At 45.1% G+C, this 7580-nt stretch overlaps 1 pseudogene; it reads left to right on the forward strand.

Moving 5' to 3' along the window:
- The first annotated feature begins 6 nt into the window (after positions 1-6).
- Positions 7-529, forward strand: LOC105742933 (annotated as a pseudogene).
- Positions 530-7580: the final 7051 nt, after the last annotated feature.

Consider the following 7580-nt stretch of genomic DNA (forward strand, 5'->3'; position numbering starts at 1 on the left):
ATCAAACAGTTCTCTACATGCTATCAAAAGAGTCCCCTGGAGAAAGCCTTGTTACCAAGACAGCTCTGAAGGCGAAGAAGGAAGCCCCTCCCCCTCCCAGAGCTGAAGCCAAAGCAAAAGCTCTGAAGGCCAAGAAGGCCATGCTGAAAGGCATCCACAGCCACAAAACGAAGAAGATATGAACGTCACCCACCTTCCGCCATCCCAAGACACTGCGGCTTCAGAGGCAGCCCAAATACCCTCAGAAGAGCACCCTGAGGAGAAACCAGCTTGACCACTGTGCCATCATCAAGTTCGCCCTGACCACAGAATCAGCCATGAAAAAATCGAGGACAACACCACACTCGTGTTCATTGTGGATGTTAAAGCCAATAAGCACCAAATCAAACAAGCTATGAAGAAGCCCTATGACATTGATGTGGCCAAGGTCAGTACTCTAATCAGGCCTGATGGAGAGAAGAAGGCATATGTTCAACTGGCTCCTGATTATGATGCACTGGATGTTGCCAACAAGATTGGGATCATCTAAACTGACTCCAGCTGGCTAATTCTAAATACATACTTTTTCGCCATAAAAAGAGTCCCCTGAATCACCAGCCCAGGGGAGAAGGTGAGGGAAAGAAGGAAGAGGAAGTTTTAAAGAGAAAAAAGAAATGTTCCTGGTCTCCTCCTGGCTGGCTAAGCTAAATTACACTGCCTGGTTTCAGAGTGCTGGAGTCTACTCCTGAAAAGGATTTCTAGATTCTTCTCCACTTGAACAATGAACAGAATGGGACAAGTGAACAGTGTTTATTGAAAGATATATTGAAAAAATAAAAGTGAAACATAAGGGAGAAACTGGCTCTTCAGAGAGAACTTAAGGTGAATAAAAGGGAAACAAGTACACCCTGATGAGTACAAGGCAGGCTAGCAAGAGGAAAGCAATGGAGGTGAGCTCTTCACAGTGTCCTCTTATGCCATCCACCCCTCACAGGAACCCACAATAACATCTGCATCTGGAGTCCTGAGATATCTACATGAGGGGGCTTGAGATATGGAGCTACATAGATTCTAGGATCTCCCTGTGCCACTTTTCCTGGCCAGCCTAAGTCATACCCTTGTTCCTGTCTTAGGGATCTCTTGCGCTTGTGCTTAGGCTTGGAGAGCTCCTGAACAAAAATCCCTTCTGCTGCTGAAAAAGCAGTTCCCTGAACAAATCTGGGTCTTTTTCTCCACTGGTAGGTGACTTCTCTAGCCTTTCCCAGAGTCTTCCTGTGGCATACACCAACAAACATTATTATCTCGGTTACTTTTCTCTCATTGCTGGGACAAAATACCCAACACCCAAGATTAAGGAAGGAAAGGTAGGGGGCCAGGGAGATGGCTCAGTAGAATAAGTGCTTGCCTGGCAAGTGCAAGGGCCCAAGTTCAATCCCTGGTTCTGCTGGGGGGTGGGGGAGAAGGAAAGAAAGGTTTATCCAGCCCACAGTTTGTGGAGGTTTCAGTCCATACTCAGCTGGCTTCAAGGCAGAGTGGCACATGGCAGAGGGCAGCAGTTCATGGAAGTGGAAAAACAGCAAAGAGCAATGGGAAGAAAGCACCTGGGACAGCAGCTGAACAAGAAAGCAAGCCTCTCAGTCCCTTCATTATACTGCCCCCAGGCTATTTGCCCCAGGGCAGGTGTAGCACTCACACCCATAATCCCAGAAGCACCCACACCCATAATCCCAACATTGGATTATGAATTAATCAAAACCTCTAAAAGTCTACCCCATCACTGCATGAGGCTTTGGGGAGACTACTAAACACAGACTGTAATATTCCACCCTTGGCCCCTCAAAGACTCATTTATATCCCTTTATGAAAAAAACATTTTAGTCCATTTCTAAGAGTTGCCAAAAGCATAACAGTTTCAGAATTGTTGAAAAATCCAAGTCCTAGGGGACAACCCACTCAGGCTCCCCCTTCTGTCCTCTTGGACAAGAGCTTTCTTTCCCCCAGTAAATATATTCTACTCTTTAAAAAAAAAAAATCCAAGTCCCAAGTCCCTTCCAAGATCTAAGGCAAACTCTTAGCTGTGAGCCCCTATACAAATAAAAAGTGAAACACTTCCAACAATCAAAGGCACCAGATAAACATTACCATGCCAAAAGATACAAACAGGGGGATACAAAAGATTGGGACCAAAGCAAGTCCAAAAATCCAGCAGGGCAAACATTAAGTCCTGTAGTCATAAGTTCAACATCCAAAGCAATCTGTGATGAGTTGTGAGCTCCATGTGGCTCCACCTCTACAGCACTGTTAGTGGTAGCTCCCATGGCTTCTCTCTTAGGCCTGCTTTACTCCCTCCTTGCAACTTTCCTTAGATGATCCACATTCCTGGTTTTTCCAAACTTCTGGGATTTCCACTGCATGTTAGGCTTCTCACTCTCTGCTTCACACACTGCCCTCCAAAGGCACAATGCCTGGCCTCCCAGGTCTTCTTCTGAAATCTAGGTGGAAGCCTCCTTATCCTCAGAACTCTTGCATTCTTCTTGTGCCTATAACCAATGCTATGTGAATAATGCCAAGGTCTGCTGCCAGCTGGAGCAGTAGCCAAGGCTTTCTTCTCTCTTGGCTGTCAGGGTCTAGTGCCTAGGTCACTGAGCACTCTGAACCTGATTCTGAGGAAGAAATTCTCTATGCATCTGCCATTCTGGAACTTGGTGTGACCACCATTGCCATTCTAGACCATGGCCCTCTGCAGCTTTCTCCTTAAACCAAAGTTGCTCACCCTTGCAGTTCTGAGGCTGCAAAGGATGGAGACCTTCCACCTCCTGTGATGCCCTCCAGCTATCTTTTCCATTCTCTTATTCTTTCTCAGCAGTGGAGATCCTCTCAACTCTATCTTTACAGTTCACAGCTTTATCAAAGCTTCCTTCACATAAATCTGACTAAAAGCTGCCAACAATAGCCATGCCACTGCCTCAACTTTCGACTGCCTTGAAATTTCTTTTGCAAGATTAATCAGTCTGTCACATTTAATCTTAGTCTCAGGCAAAGTCTCTGGACATGAGCAAAATGCAGACAAACTTTCTGCCAAATCATAACACACACTCTCTGGAGTCCAATAACCAATGCCATCCTTCATGCCAGTGGAAACCTCCCCAGCCTGATCTTTACAGGCAGGATTTCTATCTACATTCTGGTCTCCTGAGCTCTGACCAGAACCTCCCATACAAAACAGCCAAAAGCATTACAGCACTTCTCTTTCAGGTAATAGCTCCAAATCTTTTCTATCTCTTCCCATAAGCCATTCTCAAATGCTCTTGAATGACATGGTATAGTCACAGCAATGACCCCACTCTTGGTACCAAATTCTATCTTTGTTATTTTGCTCTCTTTGTTGGGACAAAATACCCAACACCCAAAATTAAGGAAGGAAAGGTTTATTTAGCTCACAGTTTGTGGAAGTTTCAGTCCATACTCGGCTGACTCCAAGGCAGAGCAGTACATGGCTGGGGGCAGCAGTTTGTGGCAGTGGAAATTCAGCAAAGAGCAAAGAGAGGAGCAGCAGCTGTGATGGCAGCAGAACAAGAAAGCAAGCCTCTCAGTCCCTTCCTTCTACTGCATTCAGGCTATCTGATCTATGGCACGAGTAGCACTCACACCCATAATCCCAATGTTGGGTCATGAATTAATCAAAACCTCTAGAAGTCTGCCCCCATGACTGCATGAGGCTTTGTGGGGACAAATAGACACAAACTATAACAATTATTAAGCTAATTTTTATGGCATACAATTAGGTTAGCTATAATTAAGAGTCTAAATGCTTTCTATGTCTAAAACATTAAAAGTTTCTTAAGATACTAAGATGCTCTTGGTTATATTCACAAAACTATTTTATAAAATAATTTCTTATGTTCCTTGTTTTAGGCTTTTGCTTAGTAAAAACTGAGTAGAGAGATTGTTAAAGCCCAGAAAACTAATCAGTCAATGTACCGTGTGCTAAAAGGAGGGTTACCAAAGTGGGAAATGCTTCCCGTGCTTCCAAAGGATATCATATGGTCAAGCAAGACTGTGCTTCATCCTTGTAAATGACCTGACAGGTGAGCTGAGAGGCTCTACACTCGGTCCCAAAGTATTCCCTGAAAAAGCCTTAACTAACCTTAATATAGAGAGAGGTTAATTTTGTTTTTGTTTTTGTTGTTGTTTGAGACAAGTTCTCACTGTGTAGTCTAGGCTGGCTTTGAACTCACTTTGTAGTCCAGGCTAGCAATCTTCCTGCCTCAGCCTCCCACATGCCGGGATTAGAGGCATGTGCTACTATACCCAACCTAAAAAAGAAGTTAATTTTAATCAATGCTGGCTTCATTTTAACTTTGTCTTCAACACCCATCAGAAAAGTATAGCCCAAAAGGCATAGAAGATACATAGAGACAGAGATATATTAATGATACAGGCTAGATTTTTAAAAAGTGGCTCCAGTCACTACACTGACCCTGCTGCCACTCTCCAGCTACACTAGGAAGTTATCACTATTATGGTTCAACAAGACTTGAAAAGGCCATAGTGACAACTATAGAGACGCAATAAGTGTCTATAATTTCTCAACTAAAATAGTCCTTCAAAACCACAATGTCCTCACCTAAAACTGAAGAGACATGCACATAATAAATAAAACTCATTTTCTTTAGATTGATTACTCACATAAGGTTAAAAAAAAAAGACCTTAAAACCATAAAAAGAAACATCAGACCTTTAGATGACCTTTGAGAGCAGGCAAGCCTAGGACCTGTGTGGTCTCAACGCCTACCCGAGTCCCTTAAGCACGGCATGTCAACCTGGCTCCCCTTACTGCACTCCTACGTCTTTCCTTTCTCATCCTTATATCTGGCCTGTACATTCTTAATCTCTTGGTAAAGTGTGTTCCTTCTCACCGAGAATCTGTCACATTCCAAATAGTCAGGCAGATGGAACCAACAATGAATATGCCACATTGCTTTTACCAAGGGACAGTTCTCTAGATTGTCCCTCTAAAGAGCGCATAGCTGCCACTCGACCTCTATCAAGTGCTCCTTAGATCAGTTCCCTAGCTGTCACCTCCCATATGCTTACCCTTCTCTGCTTGGAGCAGCCAAATCAGTCTTCCCCCTTCTCCCTTAAAGGCAATAGTCACAGCAGTGACCCCACTCTTGGTACCAAATTCTATCTTTGTTATTTTGCTCTCTTTGTTGGGACAAAATACCCAACACCCTTTGCTTCTGTCAATGTGGTAGCTTAGTGCTACAACTGTGTTTAGATGTCCCCTCAAAGCCACATGTGGTCGCAGGTCGGGCTTTTTGAAAGGTACCTAGATCTACACTGTGTGAGGCTGGACTTGCCTAATGGGGCAGTGCTAGGCTCAAGGGCACCAGGGTTCTGGGTGTGAATCTACCAGTCCTGGGCAGACTGATGAGATAAAAGGGGCAGAAAGATGCCCTGAGGTCCTTGTTGCTTGCTTGTCACCTTCGTCCACAGTGAGCTATTGTTCCTGTGCAAAGTCACCTGCCTTGGACCCAGCTGACTATGAACTGAAACCTCTACAAACCGTGAGTCCAGTGAAACTTTCTTCCCTTGGCGAAGGGTATTTTGTCTCATCAGGGAGAAAAATAACTAAAACACTTAGTCTAGATATTATGAGTAGATAGAGAAGAGTCAGACAGGCCGTATAAAAGAGCTAATCCAAGCAGCCATTTAGTTAAGCAGGTGGTTAAGCAAGCAGCAGATTAAACTTAGAAATGAAAAACAGAACAGAAGAACACAGGATAGGAGGCTGAGAGGAGAATGAAGGGATAAGGACCCTCCCCTAGGACGAAGAAGCTTGCCAGCGAGTGCTTAGTTACAGGGTGTACCAGTTTCCCCTGCCTGCAGACCTCAGATTTCAACAAGACCTAGAGAAACCAATGCGAGATATTTCTTTTGAGCTCTTTTAAACCCTTTTCCTTATAAACAAGCCATTATGCCCTGCCCGAGACAAACGCAGTGTGTGGGACTTCTTTCCCTTGTGGGGACAGTCGGGACTTCTAAGTAGGGTTAGACTAGGGAGCCACACCCCTCTAAGACGCAGCAAGGAGGTAGCCGCTGCATCACCGCAAGAACTGAGCCACAGCCTGTGCTCTGCCACCTTCTGTGTACCTCCCCGTGACCCACCTAAGCTCCCTTGTAAACAGGTTACTTCTTCCATGGAAATTCCCCCACCAGCCCACCAAACCTAACCTGCCAGGAGCAAATCCCACAACCAGTCAAGGAGTGATCCTCGGAGGGGGTAGAAATGGGCTTCTACCCCATAAAACATGACCACAGACCCCCACTGGGTGATGCTCCAGCTCTGGACTCCTCCACTGCTCGTGAGTTGCTTTATACCGCTTCCTCTCACAATACTTGTAATAAAGTTGATTTACACTAGTCTTCTGTCTCTTCCTTTTTCTGTTGTGTGTGTGTGTGTGTGTGTGTGTGAGAGAGAGAGAGAGAGAGAGAGAGAGAGAGAGAGAGAGACCGACCCAGCAGCTAGGGTGAATCAGGGGACCCTAGACCCCAAACCCACTGGATGCAACACCCTTTTAATAGTATCCACCAAGAGCTTTTTCTTATTACTATTTGCAATAAACACACTTTAACTCCTCCTTTCGTCCTCAGATTTATCCTTCAATTTTGAGAGACAAAAATAACTCAGAGATACAAAATTATGGTTATAGAAACATAAAGCTGATCAACACTCTACTGCCTGACACAGGGACACAAATGACAGGCAGCACACCTGGATGGCCTGCCTCTCCATCCCATTCCAGTTGCGCAACCTTGGGGAAATGAAAATCATCGGTGTTTGTCTTGCAAATTTAGTCATCACAAAACCAGAAGGACACCTCTTAAAGCCTACTTTGCTAAGTCTCAGAATGTTGACCCTTGTTGCACTATAAAAAGCTGGATGGGGCTGGAGAGATGGCTCAGTGGTCTAAAGCACCTACTTGGAACAAGCTTGGCAAAGCACAGGGACCGCGGTTCCATCCACCAGCACCACATGCCAGCCAGCCCCGCCCCCTGGTGGGCTGAGCTGGCCACACACACACACACACACACACACTAAATAAATGTTTAAAAAAATATATTTAAAAAAAAAAAAAGCTGGATGGAGGGCTGGGGAGATAGCCCCAGGGTCTAAGTGCCTGCCTGGCAAGCTCAAGGACCCAGGTTCTATTCCCAGTACTGCATGCCATGCCAGCCACAGACACCTGGTGTGGTGGCACAAGCCTGTAATCCCAGCGCTGGGGAGACTGAGACAGCAGGATCACTGTGAGTCCAAGCTAGGTAGTGAGACCCTGTACCAAATAAATAAATGAAAGGTTTTTTTTTAAAGTAAGACACTATAAACAAGACATAAAGTGCACGCTCTAGCCTGTCAGCAATGGTGAGGGTGAGAAATACCGACCTGTTGCTTAGCGCCTCCAGCGGTCAATTTCTCAGGAGTACCTAGGTGTTGGTATTGAAATAGGCAAGTAGAATATCCCTATTTAACCTCTTGGGTGACTTATTCAGAAAACAAGCTGCTTTGGACTCTGTTGATTGAACCATGTGTTCAGTGA

Source organism: Octodon degus, unplaced genomic scaffold (genome assembly GCF_000260255.1).
Source record: "Octodon degus isolate 3935 unplaced genomic scaffold, OctDeg1.0 scaffold00084, whole genome shotgun sequence".
NCBI classification, from domain to species: domain Eukaryota; kingdom Metazoa; phylum Chordata; class Mammalia; order Rodentia; family Octodontidae; genus Octodon; species Octodon degus.